Source organism: Arvicanthis niloticus, chromosome 1 (genome assembly GCF_011762505.2).
Source record: "Arvicanthis niloticus isolate mArvNil1 chromosome 1, mArvNil1.pat.X, whole genome shotgun sequence".
NCBI lineage: Eukaryota > Metazoa > Chordata > Mammalia > Rodentia > Muridae > Arvicanthis > Arvicanthis niloticus.
Window position 1 is genome coordinate 139678836 of NC_047658.1, and position 20587 is coordinate 139699422.

A 20587-nucleotide genomic window follows, 5' to 3' on the forward strand; every position below is an offset into this window, starting at 1 on the left:
GCTGAGAGACCTCAGAAGTAAGGTTTCGAACAGAGATATGCCATTGAGGGTGTAAGGAAAGAAGAGATGATGTCAACCAAAAGATGAAGTGGGGAGGAGACATCCTGACCATCATCCACAAATCACAAGTTTCTTTTGAATACTAAATAACTCATGACACTAAAGTTAAAAAAAAAAAAATAAGCTAAACAGTTCAGAAAACCTTTACTTGCTTTCAAAGCTTTGTCTAGGAAGCAGTTGTATCTGTATAGGTGAATTCATTCTTCGTGATAAAATATACAATTTAGTGACGTTAAGTGCATTCATATTTTATGGACAGGAATTATATCTATTTCAAACAGAAATGCTATATTCATTCCAAGCCTCTACTTTTGTTGGTATCTACAAATCTGTCTATTCTAGGTAACTGATGTCACCAGAAGGAGACAATGTTTGTTCTTAGCATAGGAAGTAGCATTTTCAGAGACTATGTAGGCTGAATACACCTTCCTCCATTTTTAGCCATGAAGACGTTGACGTCTAGTGACTAGAGGCTATAATACATGTACCACATGAAGTAAAAGGCTACCCTGCATCCCATTGAGACCTAAACCAGTGGCAGCAGGCTGACTTTCCCACATTCTGATTTGAAATGCAAATCATGTTTCCTTGGAAACAGACACACACAACAACCAACTTAGGAGCAACTTCAGTTACTATGTGTCCTGCGGTTTCCCCTCCCTTGTATTTCATTTTTAAAGATGACGATGATACCTTCAACTGAGCAGAGGAGAGGATAAGACATTTTGGAGAGTGTCAACAATATCTCTATAGTAATGCTAAGCGCCATATGTGAACTGAAAAGTACATGGTCTCTGAAAGGCAGTTTTTCATGGTCTTCATGAGTGGTCAAAAGTATTCACAAGGGGTTTCCACAGGTTTAGACTAATGTGGACATCGTAGCACACATTAATTTGGGTACAGTTAATTCTATGTGAAAGGCAACCATACATGATTGCATTTACTGTGTCTAGCTATTGTTTTACAATGTTCATAGTTCTATGAGGCAGATACTATTATTTAGCCCCATTCCGCAGATGAAGAAATGGGTAACGCTGTGTTAGCAAACCTTTCTTTGCTGTGACAAATTAGCTAAGATAAAAATGTAATGAAAGAATTATGTATTTTAGCTTATGGCTGTAGAGGTCCATGGTGGTGAAGACACCTGGGTGGAGTAGGTCAGCTTCCATCATGGCAGTCAGGAAGCAGAGAGAAAGGAAGAGAGTGGGGAGCATTTATAACCTTCAAAGGCATAAGCCCTTCCTCCTCCCCACCTCCGAGATGTACCTCCTCCACCTAAGCCCCACCCCTAACATTACCATTTCTTCCCAAATAGCAGTAGCAGCTGGGGACCAGGCAGTCAGCATGTGCTCACATATGGTGAAAATAACATTTGAACAAATGTCCCAACCAGTTTGACAGCAGCACAAGGGAAAGTGTCTATGATATACAAGAGCCATGAGGACCAAGTGCCCCTGGCTCAAGCCGCCTTCAAGATCCCGAGATACCGGGAAGCGTTCTCCAGGGCAAGCACATTTTCATTGTCCGAAAGTAGAGAGGGGCTGTTGTTTCCTCCTCCTTTGAAAAGAGAATCAAGGAAAATGGAAAAGCCATCTCTGTTTTATCTCTCACTTCTCTTTTCAACAACCACAGCCCCTTTGGGTTTTGCCCAAGCTTGTTGTTCTTTGAGTCTTTCAGCCACGGATCTGTTACTTGCTTTCAAAGTTGGGGGTTTGGGAGACAGAGACAGAGATAAAAGCATCAGTCCATGATGGTGGGAGAGCTGGGTGGAATAGGTTAGCATCGATTATGGCAGTCAAGAAGCAGAGAGGGAGAAAAGAAAAGACCAGAGACTAGAGATAACCTTTGAAGGTGCAGCTTCCAGTGATGTGTCTTTTCCATCTAGATACTATAGCTGGTTAGATATACACACAGAGAGACATACAGACACACACACACACATACACACACACACACACATGCACACACACACACACACACACACAGAGAGACAGACAGACAGACAGACAGAGAGACAGACAGACAGACAGACAGACAGAGAGACAGTGTCACACAGAGAGATCTGCAAGATGTTATATTATGAAACTCAATCATCAAAATCAGTCAGAAGTCAGAAGGGTTACTACATTCACTTTATGTATTTGGAACTTTTGTGTATGTGTGGGCTGGGGAGAGAATATGGATCATTTATTTTATTTCCTTTGTATAATGGTAATATAATTTCAAATTTAACAGTCCATCACACAATTCTATTCATTATTTCCCACCAGAAACCTTGCTAGGAGACAAAATAAATAACTTTTGAAACTTCATTCTTCAGTCCAGGGGATTTCTTTTTAATAAAAGGACTTGTGTATTGAGACAAAGTGTGTGCCTTAAAATCCTTTACTATCCCCCTGGCAATGGGCAAAGAGACACCTTGTTGGTGGTAATGTTCTTATGTCAGTCAGGGGCAGAGCAGATGGCAGTCCTTTGCTCATCCTAGCTTGATGCCTGGCTTCGTGGCCAAGGCTGCTTCATGCCTAGGACACAGGAAAGTCAGATCAAATCAAATTCAGACAGCACAGAGCAAGAAGAGGAAGACAGAACTGTGTTCTGCCATGTCACGCAGTGCAGGCTGGGAAAGATGCCCACAGACCTGCCTTCCAAAGACCTACAGTACAGACAAGCCATAGACACACAGAGCCCTGCCTACCACCACATAGTGAAGTATGAGAAGAAGACAGAGGGGGGAGGAGGAGGGAGAGGGGAAGGGAGAGGGAAAAGGAGAGGGGGAGGGAGAGGGAAAGAGAGAGGGGGAGAGAGGCAGGGGAAAAGAGAGGGGGGAAGAGGGAGGGGAAGAGAGGGGGAGAGACAAGGAGAGGGAAAGAGAGGGGGAAGGAGAGAAGGAGGGAGAAGAAGAGGCAGAGGGAGAAGGAGAGGGGGAGGGACCCATAAACCCTCATGTCACCCACAGACTTGCCCTCTGGCACATAACACAGGTGGTACACAGACATTCCCTTGTCACAAGAGCTTGCCAGGCGAGTGGCCAGCCTGCGATGGAAGCCACCACAATGTGTGAGTATGTGGTGGACAGATGGGAGAGAAAGAGAAGTGGAGCAGCTTCAGCTTTATGAAGAGATGGAAGTGGAGACTCAAGGGTAGAGAGAAGTAGTCAGTCAAGACACCTGGGGCTATCATAAAGTTCCAGTCTGAGCTGCCACTGAGAGCCATGTCTGGGTTGTAGCACCGGTGTCCATGTCCACGGTTCATATGACCACTAGAGAACATGGGAACATCTCTGAGTCCAGGAAGCTGCCAGGAAACATGAGGGTGTCTAAGGGCTGTGCAGAACTGACCCCATCCCTCACTGTTTGCTGGCACTCTGGTGAGCTGGCCCTGACTCTCACTGGCAGCAGCACTGGGTGAGCCTACCCTGCTCCTCAACCAGGCAGCAGAGTGGAGTCAGCCCTGGAGGCAGAAGACAACCCCTCTACTTGTCTGCCGTGGGGTGGCATGAGTACAAAGGTGATTCCTCCACCCCTCACCACCTCAGCAGTCAAGAGAGCTGCCTACAGAGTCATGAGCTTGGGAGAGCTAGCCCTGCCCCTCACAAGCTGCAGCATTTGGGGGAGCAGGCCTTGAACCTCACCTTGAAGGCACATCAGAGCTGACCCTGGTAGTAGGCGTGCAGGTGAGCCAGCCCAGAGGTCAAGGGCAGGAGAATTGGCCCCACCATTTGTCTATGTAAGGTGGTGTGGATGTGGGGGTAATGCCCTCCCGTCCCCAACCCTTACCACTGCAGCAGTTGGGAGATGAAATGTTTTCTTTGTTTTTGTTGTTTGTTTGTTTGTTTGTTGTGTTTTTTATTGGGGATGGGGGAGGTTGCTAGGGCAAACGGCAGATATGAGGGAACAGGAAGATGCGCAGGATTGCTGTGCATAAAATAAAATCCTTCACTAATGTTAGTTTTGCATAAAAAAAGCTCACGGTTACAGTGGCATTTCTTTTGTTGGTGGCAGAAATAATATGTGAGCAGCTGTCAACTTTAAGCTTTAACACCACAGGGTAAACTGAGGCAGGCATCAGGGTGTGGTGTCGGTTATCAGGTCAGTGCTGATACTAACCAATGGAGTTGTATTGCTGGCAGCCAGTGATTAGAGAAAAGAAAGGGGGTATTCAAACACACACACACACACACACAGAGAGAGAGAGAGAGAGAGAGAGAGAGAGAGAGAGAGAGAGAGAGAGAGAGAGAGAGAGAGATTGAAAGCAAAGACAGGTTCCAGCATTTTTTCTCTTAACTTTTTCAATATTCCCTTAAGAAAAAGGTTTTCTATTTTAAAAGGAAGTTACCTCATAGCCACAAGTTAAGCAATTACCACAAAAACATATTCTTCAAAAACAGATTAAAATCATTACTCAAGAGGAAATGACAACAGGACTGTTGCTTGTGTTTTTCTTTCTTGGAACTTATATCTAATTAAACAATTCTCATCTATCTTTCTTTCTACATGCTCATAGATTAAGCAAGTTTAAGCAGGCCAAGTCTATAGTAGCAAGTTTCCTCCTGTGCGTGGCTGAGGACAATTGGTATTTACTAAGGAATAGTTCATCTGTCTTATGTCTTATTTTTGAAGTCTTGATCAGTTAGGCAGGCTAATCACCTATTCTCTGTTCTTATACTCAGAATTGTTTATTCTTTATTCATAACCTATTTCATAGTGCACACCAAGAACCCATTACCCCATCCCTAGAGGAACTCAGACCCAGCCTAGAGTGAACACTTCCTTTGATCATCACCTTGTCCCAAGCCTAGCTTTCTTGCTACTACATTGTGTGCTTGCAATGCATGACACCCACTGTTTTCCTTTCTTTAACTCATGCAGCTCCTGTCAATCTATGTGGGGGGAGCGTATTCTATTCTCAATTCTAACTTTAAACTTTTTATCGACTACCCTAGCTTCCCAAAATTATTTAAATCAAGCTAATTTCCTAAAACTACTTAAATCAAATCAGGAATTCCATACAATCATGAATTCATCCAAACAGCATTATCTCAAGAATTTTCATCTTCATTTTCATCTGCAGGAAACTTGCCCAATGGAGTGGGCTATCACCTAAGAAGTAATCACACCGGGCTATAGGCAGTGAGGGTGTCCGAGTGTCCACTCACACCAAGTCAAATCAATGAGGAGTATAGCAATGACAGACATGAGAAAGCACATCAGTAGCAAGAAGCAATCCTGGGACATAGCCTGGGGCCATAACCAAGGGGGGAGGGGGGGAACAGTAGGCCATTTGCAGGAAGCTCACCTGCCCACTGTAGCTCCTCCTGCATGGTGCCTGCCAAATAGCTTTGCTGATTTACAGATTGTTTTCAAGTTTGTGAGTACATAAAAAATTAAGGAGAGTTAATAGGTCATGTTTAAGGTAAGCAGTTCTTGGCAGACTTCTTGTTAACATTATACCACAACAGACTGGCATGATTGAAATTAATTAAATGCTATACATGATTAATATTTGATATCTAAGTGTCATAATGACAAAGTACATAGGTTACATCACTGACTGCCTTTGGGTTTAAAACTGAGGATTACTCTTTACTTGGACGTCATTTCATTACTGTACTCCCTAGCTTGCCAAGCTGAAAATATATAATAGCTATCCTCATTGTCATTTTAAAGCATAATAGTCATTAAAATGTTGAAACTTGTCTCTGAATATGACAATTTTTGTAGGCAAAATACACAAACAAGATCTCCTCAAGGAAGTAAGTCATGTAACAAAAATGACTTAATATGAACTGGGGACACTTCCAGTTCGGTATGAGAATGTAGACATGCCCCACCCCAAGCTTCTGCAGACTTCAAGACTTTGTACATATAGGAATGGTGTTAAAAGCATCTTTTAGCCAGGAATGGTGGCACATGCCTATAATAACGGGATGTAAGAGGTAAAGGCAAGAAGACCAGTAATTCAAGATTCTCCTCAGCTATTTATCAAGCTTGAGGCCAGCCTGGGCTACATGAGACCATGTTCTCTTCAGTCAGGCACAGCAACTTTAATTTGTGGTATTCTGACAAAACTGTAACCCTATGTAATCTTAAAAATTTGACAGATAGATTCAAATTGAGATACATGTAAAATATTTGGTTTTAGCTCATAAAACTATTCAAGTTTTGAAAACAAAAAGTACCCAAATAAAATTCTACTTTCTGTCAAAATAGTTCTTAATATTGTAGTCTGGGTATATCACATCTAATTATAAAGATAGTTTTTATATTTAATAATATTTAATAAAGACTTAAATTTCCTAGGTCTTAGAACCAAACAAAGACTAAAATTCAAAAAGTAAGAAATGCTATTTACTATCCCAATATATGAGCAAAAGATATCCTCATATTGGTACTGAAAATATGTTCTCCTTTTTCAGATTTTGCATTATAGTGTACAAAACTGATCTTTCAAAGTATCATCATGACTTGTAAAACTATAGGAAATGTTTGGAAACTGACTGCAGATAACTGTCAGGAGCCACAATGGGACAAAGCTAATAATTAGCAGGTCATGATCCTGAAATGGCTTGCCTTGGATTATTATATAATCTGTGACAAGTGCATCCTCATTCAGCAAGGCTGTGAGGGACTTATTTTAGGAAAGATTCCTGCTATTAATATGCTTTTCCTATTATTATTATTAAACAAGTGTAACAATCACTAAGCAATAGCACACCCCTTTGGAGCAGATCTCTGCAGACCCACAAAGATGTACTGTCTTGTAGTGATGCTATATAGACAAATAGATGACTTCTTAAGTCTTAATGATGATCCTATAAGAATTCCTAAAATTATATCAATGATTATTAACCTCTTTTATAGTGGGACTGCTATTAGGTCCTTTTCTGATAGTCAAGACTGCAATGAGAACTCTGCCAGTCTCCCAAGTGTCATCAGTTAATTGCTCTTAGATAGTAACCAGACTTTCTCCTACTCAGAGCACATTCCAAGAGGTTGTAAAACAATTAACCAAAGGTCACTAACAGGGAACTCACGATTTATTATAGGTGCTAGGACAGAAGATAAATTATTGCCTGGGTTTATCTATACAAAATTTCACTAATTTCTTAGTTATAGTTTTAAACTTTCAGTAAACCTGTGGAGCTAGACAGGTGATAGATGTTTAGCCAGATAATTACTCCTAATGGATATGCACGTAAACATTCTCTGTTGTAAACTTCTATTTCAATTTATGATTTGATTTTTGGTGTGAACTTGTGATGAACTTTGTAACATGTGATCATGTACTCTGAAAGATGTATAAGTACTGAAGTCAAAGACAAAGAAGTAGTGTTAGTAGTTAGTAGTTTGTCCCTTTCTTGCCTTTTCTCCTGCTTGGTATTCTTTTGCTTAGAACTATTCCCTTATTAGAATTTTTTCCTTTTCCCCACTTAGGACCTTTCCACTTTCCCCCTTAGATAGCTTTTGTAGGAAACTTTTTACATGTAGTAATAAACTCTATAATAACTTCTCTAAGTGTTTTTTCTTCCCAAGACCTCAGGCTAGCAGGCACAAGTTAGGGCCCAGCAGTACCTGCTGAGAGAGTACAAAGGCTATTTACTTAATCCTTTGCTGTTTTGGGGCTGAGGTGCTAAGTGCCAGAAACTGCAGTTTCTGGCCTCAGAGGATACCAGAGGGCAGGTCAGCTACAGTAGCATAGTAAGTAAATTTTTCTAGCATAGATAAGTAATCTTACTATGCAGCAACCCTAAATATTTCGTAAGACCAAGTCTTTACCCCTCCTCCCCCCCTTCCCCCTTGGCTGCCTCAAGAAGAACCGACAAGAAGAGAGGAAGAAAACTTCCTCCTCCCACGCCGGGACTGCCCCCCCCGCCCCCCTGCAGATAGCCATCATGACTTTTAACACAATCATCTGGATATTTATTTGGGATTATCTTTTATACAAATTGAACACTTTCTGTTTTCATATGAATATCAGGTACATTATTTGTATTACATGTGGTTATTCTAAAGGAAGCTTTTGGAATATGCCATCTTTGCTGATTATAAAAATAAAGCTGTATAAAATTTCACAAATAATCAAAGGAGTAGTTCATTTTCATCAAGGTATCTTTGCTCCAAAGGACCAGAAACCTACTTAGTTTTTACCCCCTTCTCTCTCATATCACCTCTTATTGTGGGTAACAGCATTTGCTCTCATGTTTTCTTGTCTCTGCTACTGAGTTGTAAGAAAACTGGGATCTTTCCTCTCTAACACACACCTAGTGTCAGCATAGTGCCTGCCATGTAGGAAGCACTTATCAAAGTAAAGTGTGTGTGTGTGTGTGTGTGTGTGTGTGTGTGTGTGTGTGTGTTGTTCCTCAGCATTCTAAAAAAATAATTTTAAGATATAAAGAATATATATGTATATATGTATGTGTGTGTATATATAGAGAGAGATAAAGAAAAAAATCATGAAAAGCAAGTCCTTCAAATTAAATGGTGCAACATTCACAAAGTATCTGTTCATATACTCTCATATATTTTAAATCACCTATAGATTACTTAAAACACCTAAGACAATGCAAATATTGCATGTTAGTTGTGAGCTCCTTGTTTTGTTTTTGTTTGTTTTGTTGTTGTTATTTGGTCTTTTTGCTAGTTTGTCTCCCCCGCCCCCCGCCCCCAGAGCTGAGAACCTACTGGAGCTTTGTGCTTGCTAGACAAGAATTCTACCAAAGAACTCCATTTCCAACCCCTACAGAGCTGTTGTACTGTATTATTAAGATAACATTAGATGGATTCCGCACATACTTAGTGCAGAGAGTTTCTTTTCTGAATCCATAGCTTGCTATGTTGTCCAGATGACTTTGAATCTAAGATCCTCTTACCTCAGCTTCATAGTGCCAGAATTACTGGTGATGTCATTGTGTCCAACTCAATTAAATATATTTTAAAAATATTTTTTAGGAGCTGGGCATTGTAGTGAATACCTTTAATCCCAGCACTTGGGAAGCAGAGACATTTGGCCTTGAACTCAGGCCAAAATGATCTATGTAGTTCCAGATCAGCCAAGGCTGTGAGATCCTGTCTCCAGAAAAAAAAAAAAAAAGAAAGAAAGAGAGAGAGAGAGAGAGAGAGAGAAGAGAAAAGAAGAGAAAAAAGAAAAAAATCACCTATGGGGATGATTTAGCAGTTAAAGTACTTCCCATGCAAGTATGAGGACCCAGGTCAGAATCCCCAGAAGCCTACATAAATTCATCATGGAGGCTTGTCCATAATTCCATTCTCAGAGGGAAGAGAAAGTGGATCCCAAGGGCAGGCTGACTAGCAAGACTAGTCACATAAGCAATGAGTTCTTCATTTGACCGAGACACCCAGTAATGAAGGAGGAGTCCTGACATTAACCTTGGATCTTTATGTCTTTGTATACCCACTCATATGTGAAACTACACATGTGCAAAACAGCACCAGAAAGGGGTGTGGTAGCTTTAAGTTTAGAGATCTCTAACATACACCATCAGCCCCCAACACCACCTCTGCATTTGCCCCAAGGGAAAGGGAGTCTGAACCATGGGAGGAATGTACCAAGACTTTGAATACATCATAGCATCCTAAAAGGGGCAGCAGATCCTAAGCATATCTGAAACAGTCTGGCCTTGAGCAGCTAAGTTAAAATACTGTAAGGGAGTCTAATATTGAGGCCACACCCCTCCCAGCTGTAGCCACAGTGCAATCATGGGAAGTTTGTGGCAGTGCTTGCTGCAGAGTCCTGACAGACAAAACATAAAGATAATCAGATGCTGGTGGATCTCCCACACTCGGAATCTTAGCACTAATCAAGTAACCCTTGAAGTCTAAGAAATAGTTGAAATTCGTAGCCTCAAGACATCAGAAAGAGAATACCCAGCAGAAAGTGGTCTTTAGCCACAAATCTCCTTTTCTCTGGAAGAATGCAGCAACTTAACTTGTTTGAATTACTGACAGTAGCAGATCTCTCCTCCACGTGCATATTTTCATTTTAAAAAAGTACTGGGGGGTGGGGGTGGGGGGAAAGAAACGATACCTCCCCAACCAGAAAGAAATACTGACTAAGGATATTGTTAGGGTCTGAAAATCCAAAACAATCCAAGCAGGCACAAGAATCCATCAAAGCAAGATTTTTATTTGAATTAGGTAGCAAAAACTGACCAGTCAGGGGCTACAGCACAGACTCGGGATTTGAACGCTCATCTTAGTAAGTAAGCAGATAAAAAAAATGTGTTGTACTCTGACTACTACTTCCACATTGCTGTTCATCACAGAAGGAAGTCAGGACAGGAACTCAAGCAGGGCAGGAACCTGGAGGCAGGAGCTGATGCAGAGGCCATGGAGGGGTGCTGCTTACTGGCTTGCTTCACATGGCTTGTTCATCCTGATTTCTTATAGAGCCCAGGACCACCAGCCCAAGGATGATACCACCTACAGTGGCTGGACCCTCCCCCCCATTGATCACTACTTGAGAAAATGCCTTACAGCTGGTTCTCAAGTAGGCTGTAGGCTTAGATTTTTTTTTCAAAGCTACTTTATTTAGGATTCTTAAATGCTTCAACCTCCCATCTAGCTCACTGACCAGAGGTAGGAGAGAAAGAAGGTTAGTAGGAAAAGGGTGTTGTGGACCTGTTTAGAATTAGCTCTTTGGGGGCAGTTCCACTCTTCCTTGTCAAGACACCAGCAGTCCAGTCAAATAGCAAACACCAAACACAAACCAATAGTGGTGGCTCAATCCAACAGAAATAACAAGGCTCTGCCAATTCCACAGACTAAGGAGAAGCAGCCAGAACCATCAGTAAAGACCAGTGAAGAGGCAGAAACGAGGCATTGCTCAACATAGCAATGCAAGAGCATCCTCTCACCATTGTGAGGCTCCATTTGTATTCTTTGTAAACATCACATAGCCTCTCACAAGACGATGTCTTGTAAGAAAAATATCACGTGACACAACTGAGTTGTTAAAGAAACCAGAAATTTCTGCTTCAGAGACATTTCCTCAACTGAGGCTTCTTCCTCTCTGGCGATTGTAGTTTGTGTCAAGTTGACATACAAAACCAGCCAGTACACATATATATCCCAACAGATGTACACACTGAAAACATGAGACAGTGGCCCACCATTACACTGAGAAGCTAGCAGCGCCTCAGTACTAGAAAGAAAGGATTCTGAGGTAATTGGAATGCCAGAAAAAGATTTCAGAGTACTGGATTTTTTTTTTTTTGTTTATTTGTGGGTTATTAAATGACCATATACTTTAATTTAATGACTCAAACAAATAAATGAATCAGGGAAGGAAATTAATTCAAAACACAGACAAGAAAGTTACCAAAGTGGTTGAAATGGTCAGAGACTTGGAAGGAAATTTAAAAAGAAAGAACATTTAGCAAGCAAATTGAGGTGTTGAAAAATAACTGAGCAAAAATTCTGAAAGCGAAATAACCAGTTCACAAAACTAAACACACACACACACACAACCACGAGACGACTCAAGTGATTCCAGCTTCTGACCTTCATGGGCATCCACACAGAGGTTCACGTACCTCCACACCCACCCTCAGACACACATACGTGTAAATAAAACAATCTTAAAATTGATATCATTTGAACTGCAAAGCAGAAGGGCAGAGATGGCTTTGTGGATAAAATACATACCGTTCAAGTTCGAGGATGTGAATTAGGACTCCCAGAGTCCACAGATATAGTAGCACACATTTGCAATTGCAGGGCTTCTATGGTGGGATGGGAGTGGAGACAGGGGAATCCTTAGAATCTCATAGCCAGACTGAAATACACAATCCAAAGCTACAATAAACCCTGTCGCAAACAAGACAGAAGGTGAGGACCAACCTCAATGTTGTCTTCCAGTTCCCATTTGTGTGCAATGGCACGTTCATGCCTGCGTACATGCACACACACACATACACACACACACACATACACACACACACACACACACACACACACACACACACTGTTTTTTGTTTTTTTTAAATACAAAGCAAAGAAATGATACTTAAAGCTGTAAGGGGAAAAACACGAATTCAAATCCCAAAGTAGGAATGTCAGAATAATATCATGTCTTCTAACACCAAACTTAAAAGCCACAAAAGGAAATAACTTTCAACCAACTTCCTTTACCCAGTAATGCTATCTCTCAAAATAAATGCAGAACAAGAATATTTTGCGACAAGCATACATTACAGGACTTTATAACAATGAAGCCAGCACTGCAAACATTCTTAAAGGAATACTATACAGAGAAGAGGGAAGTTGCATCCCTGAGGACACAGGAAAGAATGCACTTCATGTGAGAAGCATACAGACAGAGGAGAACTGGGAGGAAAATAGTTATGTTCATCACAACACACCAGTAAACCTCTAATACTGACAGAGGAGGGGGAAAAGACCGATCAATCACCCACACAAACAGAACAACCAAGACTATAGGAAATAGCAAACCCTTTCAATAGCAACCGCAAATGAAAACACCCTTAACCCACTGATTGACCTGTGCAGACTTATTCACCAGGTTAAAAAAATAAGACCCAAAGAATTTCACAAAGAAGGCAGCGGCCCACACAAGCCAAGGAGCTCCAAGGAATCTGAGAAATTTATGGAGACACTGAAGGGTGACATGGTGGCAGAGAAGAACTCTTCAAAGCCCTACGTAGCTCTGGGACTGCTAAGGAAATTAAAAAAAAAAAAAAAAGCAAGTCTTATGGGAAGGTGGTTTGAAAAAGTGAACTCAAGAAAGACAGCGAAATAGGAGAATGGTGAATCTATACCCTCCTCAGCCAGTGCGATGAGCCAGTGAGCCACGCAGTGGCCAGCACAGACGATGGAGAAGAAGTGCGGCGGCCCAGAGTTCTCACAGAAAGAAAAAGGCCATTCCTGAATATGGGTAGCAGCACTATACTCAGTCTACAAGCACAAAGGTCGAGCCTGGAGACCCTCAGGTAGGCAGCCATCGAAGATGGGGAGACGTGTGGCAACCAGGAGCTTGCACAGAACCTGCCTCTTGGACACCCTGCCTACCCAAAACATCACCCTGACTGAGCAACAGCAAATAACACAGATGAGTCTCTGTAGTGGCTCAGTATTTATGGTGCTTCAGAAACGATAAACCTTGAACGAGACCAACGGGACTTGTGCGTGTGTGTACACACACACACACACACACACACACACACACACACACACACACATTGTGTGGCACATTGCAGTTTCTAATGTGGGAAAGCTAGAGGAATAGAGCCGAGTGTGCAGTGGAGTTGTAAAGCCCCACAAATGGAGGACCCCACCCAAGCCTCGGGAATTCGAAGCCACCCATAAACTGTAAGACACCAAACTTGATGTAATCAGCAAGAGGCATATTTTAATCAGTATACTGAGGTCAAGACCTGTAGCCCACGAAGGGGCAATGGGGTCTGACCCCGGGGCTTTGGAGACAGAGAGAATTTAAAGCCCAAAACCACAACCCAGGGGGAGTAAAGGAGGGCTATTGGAGAGCACCTGTGGAAAGTCCCAGCCCATTATTCAGTTTATGACAGGGTACAAGGAACAGGCTATTCTCTAAGAGCCTATATGTAATCAGCCAAGTTCCTGGTATCCAGGATGTATGGGGCACGCTGAGAATTCTCAACTCAAACTCCCCTGGTATCCAGGGTGCACAACTCAAACTCTCCTGGTATCCAAGGTGCACAGGCACGATAACTTGAACTCTCAGCTCAAACCCTATTCAATCTATCTTATGGTCAGTTTTTAGTTTCTGGTACCCATATCACTTGGTCACGCTGTCCTGAACTCCCAGCTCTGAACTCTTATCTTATTTATTTTGTCTTGTGGATAGCTAGTTTCTTAGAACACAGAGCGCAGAACAAGCTGATCTGCACTCTTGACTCCATCTGTGGAAGGTTTCAAAATTTTTAACTCTTTCAGAGTCAGAGCTGAGACAAGAGGGTGGTGATAGTGACAGGTGTTAAGAGAAGGCTGTGGTGGGCCGGACACAGGTCATTGCTGAGTGGAATCGACCGGGCAGTGTGCAGCAGCCTGGAGCTTGTGCAGACTCAGCCTCCCCCCAAACTCCAAACACACTACTTAGCTTCATGATCGCCTTGGCTCTGAGCAACGACAGGATGTCTGTTCTAGATGAAGGACAGTTCATTCTCTAGATTGGAACTCCTAGAAAGAATTCCATGGCCTGTGCTGCCCTGAAGGCCACTCCAGATCTATGGTCTGCTGCCTTGAGCTGATCTGAAGCTCATGTAGATGCCCCAGATCCTACATCAGCCAGGAACTGTGTTGAGGTCCATGGCCAGAGTTATCCCAAAGGCCATGGTGACATTCATGGTCCGTGCCACCACCTGAGGTTATTTTGATGTCTTTGGGCTATGCTGCTGTGTTCCCACTGTAGCCAGGAGATGTGTTGATGTCTGTAGCCTGTGTTACTACCAAAGACCATACAGAATCCATGGTCTGTGCCTCTGCCTGAAGCCATATTGATGTCTATGGTCTATGTTGCAGCCGAGGAGCATGTCTGGGTCCATAGTCCTACTGAAGCTAGGGATTGTGCTGATGTCCACGGTCTGTACTGCCACCAGACACCACGCTGAGGTCTGTGGCACACGTTGATGCCTGAGGCCACGTGGAAGTCCATGACCTATGCTCCTGCTGACTGCAAAGGGCAAGAAAGCTATCACTTTGTGGTGGTATTGATGATTGCAGACTCACAGTAGAGAAACAGGGCCATACAAGGCCTCTGTGACAACTCCTATTCCCACCCCCAACCCCCTAAAAGTAACAGCCTAGACAGAAAGCTATCAAAATAATTCTTAAAATTTGTGTTAACGATACTCTCTACAATTGATGACTTCGGACAGGGATGAGAGCAGGCTATTGGGAGTTTGAGTATGCTTCAGTGAGTACATGAGCAACACAAGTTGGACTTGTTTTTGTTTTTGAGGGGATGGGAGTCACAAGTAGTGGGAGATAGACCTGGGAAAGCCGAGACGTGAACGTGATTGGGGTTCATAACGTACATTTCCCAAATAATCAATACAAATACTATGAAAAGAAAAGTAAAGATTCAACATACTGTTGTACTTTTTAAAATCCACATAACCAGCAAAGACATGTGAACAGTGAGACTCACAGATTATAACTCAACCTGCCAAGCAAGTGGAAGCTGGTATAGCATTTCTTGCTGTCTGATAAAATAGACTTCAAGCAAAATTTAGTTAGAAGAGAAACCACCAGCAGAGGAAACAGATAGCCCATAAAATCAAAAGAAAATATTTGTCAGGTGTCTATCAGATGGTAGAGCAATAGCTAGACTATATCAGAAGCTGCAAAAAGGAAACACCAGACCCCCTCCCCCCCAAAAAAGCCACAAGCCAATAAATGGACCAACAAACTGAATAGGTAGTTCTCAAAAGAACTAATAATGGCTAATAAATATCTCTAAGAGTGTTCAGCATCCTTAGCCATCAGGAACATGTAAATTAAAAATTACTCTGCACTTCCTTCTTAAGCCAATTGGAATGACTCTCATCAAGAAAACAAATGGCAATAAATGCTGACAAGGACAAGAAGGAGAAAGGATCCATTATCCACTGCTGGGAGGAGTGCAAACCAGTATGGTCATCACACAATTCACCATAGAAGCTCTTCAAAAGCCTATAACAGAAAAACCCTAAGACCCTTTGACATGGTAGAGCTGGATCATCTGGTGTTTCTGTTCTTTTGTCTTTCCAAAGAGATCCTTGCACATCTACACTCATTACTGTGCTATTTACAACAGCGAGGGAAAAGGTGTCCAAGATGCCAGAGTGAATCTATGAAAACGTGGTACATGTATGCAGTGGAGTTTAATTCAGCCAGAAAGAAAAATGAAGTTGAAAACGTTTGCAGGAAATGGATGGATCTGAAATTACATGAAATGAAGCATCTGTGTCTTGGGGAGACAGCTATTGCATGTTCTCTCTCCTATATAAATTGTAACTTACAAGCTTAAGAAAGTAGTGTTAAGTCCTGAAGCCGGAATGGGGGCTACAAGAAGGGAAAAGGAGGCTTGGGAGAATTGTGGTGAGGAGACGGATGGAAAAGATGAAACACAGGAGTCGAGAGGGCCACCTCAGCCAGGGAAGCGGCCATCATCAGAGAAGCTTCCTCTGCAGCAGATGGGAACAAATACAGAGACCCACAGCCAGATAACACGCAGAGAGTGAGAGTTCTCAGCCCTAAATGAGGCTGTTTCCATCAAAAATCCCCTCCCTTATGGCTCAGGGAACCTTGCAGAAGGGGCAGAAAAGGGTGTTCGAGCCAGAGGGGATGAAGGACACCAAAGAATCAAGGCCTTCTAATGGTAGCTGCACATATATACTTAGGCAGAAGGCACGGGGCCTGCAAGGTTCTGCACCAGATGAGAAAAGGAGATGTGGACATCCCCCTAAGCCAAAAGCTATCTCCAGCTGATAGCCACTTGCAAATGACTCCAAGGGAGTCTCACTGGGGAAACAAACTACTTTTAAGGGTAGGTGTGGGCTTACGCATTTTAAAACCTACTTTTAATAAGAGTTCTCAAATGCTTCAGCCCCCTGCCCCTTCTAGCCCACCATCCAAAAGGTAGGGGAGAAAAGGCGGAATATAGGACAAGGCCATGTGGACCTGTTTAGAAGTAGCTCTTTGGAGTGATTCCAATCTCTGTTTGTCAGGATACCAACAGTCCAGTTCAGTAGTGTCAGGATACCAATCGTAAACCAGCAGTGGTAGCTCTATCCAGCAGAAACAGCCAGGCCTCCACCCAGTTGGCACAAGTCAGAGAGAGCAACCAGGACCAGCCAGGATGCCAGGAGATGTTCTCTACTGTGTCTCTCTCATCGAAGTGAAGATCAGTGAAGATGAAGACACGAGACCAAGCGTTGCAAGGCTACCTATGCAAGTCCCCGTCGCTATCCATCGAGTCCTACCTATCCTGTCTCCAAACATCACGTGTCCTCTCATGGGTCCTCCTCAGCAAAACACCATGTGAGGCTGCATCACATGATACAACCAGAAACTTCTACTTCAGGTGAGCTCCACGCCCAGCAGTAGATGACCTACAGAAAATGAACTCAGTGGTTTCTTTGGAGGACTTGTCTTACAATGTCAATATATTGTCAGGCTTTTCAAAAAAAAAAAAAAAGATTAATCTTAATTTTTTTTTACTTATATTTTATTTATATTTATTTTTGTATATTTTCCTTCCATTTTTACTCTACAGATCCTTTGTGTATTCATTATGGCTTCCAGTTTAATGTTTTTATGGGATTTCAGAATGTGCCAATAAGTGGATCTCTGCTTCTATGTCTGTTTCTTGTGCCTTTTATTGGGCCCTTTTTCTTCTATTTGTTTGACTTGTCCGACTCCAATGTGTTAGCTTCTGTTTTATCTTATTATATTATATAATTATCCTTTAGACTTTTATTTGTTTTCTAATGAGAGACAGAAGGGGGTTGATCTGGATGGGAGGTAAGGTGGGGGGGGGGATTGGGAGGAGTAGAGGGAAGGGAAACCAAAATCAGGATATATTATATGTGTGTGGGGGGGGATCTGTTTTTAATGAAAGGAGAAAGAGTAAAACCATGTTGAGGTTTGATCTCCCCTCCCCCCACCCCCTGCATAACTGCAGCCATTTTGTTCCATGCCTCCAGATACTGTTACTGTAATATGCCTGCCAGTAGTTGTTGACTCAGAAAAAAATAACTTGACTCAGAGCAGAGCAGGGTCATGCTGACCACATACCCTGTTATGTTCTGTATGTTATGAAGTTTGTTAATCTTAAGAAATTTCACAACCATAAGCTTCACTTAGGACCCATCAAATTAAAGGTCAATATGAACTGTTGTGTCTGAAATGGTTTGAGTCAGGGCCGACCACTGGGCAGCACTGCCAGCGCCTCCGCATGCTCATTGTGATTTTTGCAGTTTAGCCTTCATAAGCTGGCCCTGGGAAGTGTCCAGCATGAAGCTTGCAGCTCTCTAGCCTAGCTGCTGCCCTGGTGGATGGGACTTGGGGTGTGCGTTCAACAATCCTCCCTGCCTGACTGAGATTGGTGTTTGTGTGGTTTGTGGGGTGACTCCCGAACCACAGCAGTCATCAGTGAGGGAGAAAAAGAAGTTGAGAGGGGGGATAATGAAGCAGGAAGGGCTATAGGTGGAGGGCGGGGCAAAGAGAGGAGAGGACCAATCAAGATGAAGTGCGTTTGAAAATGCTATAATAAAACCTTCCACTTTGTATGCTAATCCTTTAATTAAAAAATATATTTTCGTCGGGCGGTGGTGGCACACGCCTTTAATCCCAGCACTTTGGAGGCAGAGGCAGGCAGATTTCTGAGTTCGAGGCCAGCCTGGTCTACAGAGTGAGTTCCAAGACAGAGCCAGGCCTACACAGAGAAACCCTGTCTCGAAAAAAAAAAAACAAAAAAACAATATATATATATATATATATATATATATATATATATATATATAATGAATATATACATATATATTCATTCTATACTTTATAACTCTACGGATGTAAATCCTACAGATATGAGGGCTGACCTTTTATATGCATATATATATATACACACATTTGGTGAGTATAATTTCATATTATCTATTGATAAGTTCTCCTCTGATCTCCACACACATGCTGTAACAGACACACTCAAAACACACACACACCCCACATGCATAGACATGTGCAGACACACAACTAAAAATTATAATCTTTATTTTAAAAAGATTCTTCATCATATAAAATTTCTCCCCATCTTCCTCAAGTGCAGAAACTTAACATGCTTTTCTTTGGATTCTCAAAAAAGTAATCTTCTCCCAAGTATGTTTTTCAAGGAGTTGAGATCATCAATCAGAAATTCATGCATATTTCTTAGAAATGTTACTAGCCAGGTCCTAGGAATCTACCTCCAAGGCAATCAATATAAAAAGTCATTTCTGTTACCCTGGAGCACTGAGAGTCTGGCGTCTGTTCTATCTGGCCAGCCTTCTGCTTCAGCCTCCATGAAACTGCTGGCTGTGCCAGAGTCCTTCCAGTGTTTAGAAGTAGAGAGAGCAGTCTATGGCTAAGACATCACAGGATGATGGATTACAGGGAGTCAGCCAGACTCCATTAAATATTATGATTCAGTAGTGTGGCTGAAAAGGGGGCACATTTATTCTTTTTGTTTTACAATAATGTTTTTATTAGAAAAATGATATACGGATGTGACTGAAAATTGGAAAGTGCAAATACATAAATAAAAGAGAGTCTGGAAAGCACTGGGAATGTCACCAGCAGGAATGATCACAGTAACATTGTGCCCGGTTGCTTAGGTTCCCACCCTTCATTGCCTCTGCTTTACTCTAGAACACATGTAAGCCGTATCCTATATATTATTTCATATGCCAAGGGGCATACTGGTGTATTTTACAAACAGCTTTCCTAAAATGACACTATCACACCAACATCTGCTTACAATTGAAGAACTAAGAACACTATGAGTGACTACTGTATCAAATGTAACGACATACCAAAAAACAATGATCGGCTACTGTATTCAGATATAGCGACATACCCCAACACATTTAGTGACTTCCTTCACGCTACACACACCTGTTGTTTCCACCCTGTCACTGCACAAATAATACTTTGATAAATTTTGCTGTACCTAATAATCTGTGTGCTTCTGATCACTTTCATTTCTAGAAGTGAGATTCATGCTTCCAGGTCATGGGCATTGGTTTTGTTTTGTTTTTGAGACAGGAAGTCTCTGTATAGGCCTGGCTTTTCTGGCATTTAGTAGCAGGCCAAGCCAGCCTCATAACTCACTGAGATCCTCCTGCCTCTGCCTCCCTAGTGCTGAGAATAAAGGCAGATGCCCAATGCCCTCCTTAGGTTTTAAGTATTTCAAATTTTGTGAACACGTATTAGCTGAAATTTGACTTCAAAGGGTTATATGAATGTGAGGATTGTGTTTGGTTTTTATTTACCTCTTCCTCACAGTGGCCAGACTAGTTTCTTCAACACTAGAGTCACTCATGGAAGCACAGGTTTAATCCAATAATGTCGACCACCAAACATGGAACATAAAGGAGGCTCTGAGAGAGAGCAGCATGACACGGGAGTCTCTTGAGGTGACTCTGTTCCCTCTTAGCATGGCTATTCAGAGACATTAGCAAGTGATAATTTTCCTAGTGGGTTCTAGCTTCTCCTCTGTACTAAAAATGCCTGACAATAGCTGGAAATTTTAGTTGTGGCTTAAATGTGAAGTGCCCTAGCACCTCTAGCAGGACAAATCTGAGTAGCAAACAACTTTGCTGGACCTTAATTTTCTGTTGTAGAGTGTGAGGCCACACAGCATTGACCTCACTGGGTCATTCTGAGGCTTCTATGCGACCATTCCTCTGATGTTAAGTACATAATAATTGCTCAATAAGTCTTTTATTACTATTTTACATTGTTGAGGAATTCTGAAAGTATTTTCCTTTAAAATA

The 20587-nt window shown here is 42.1% G+C and overlaps 1 non-coding gene across 1 annotated transcript; it reads left to right on the top strand.

Annotated features, from left to right (window-relative positions):
- Positions 1-2451: 2451 nt before the first annotated feature.
- On the top strand, positions 2452-2595 carry LOC117701466 (small nucleolar RNA SNORA48). The gene has a single exon (XR_004605737.1). It is a non-coding gene; the product is annotated as a small nucleolar RNA SNORA48 (small nucleolar RNA).
- Positions 2596-20587: the final 17992 nt, after the last annotated feature.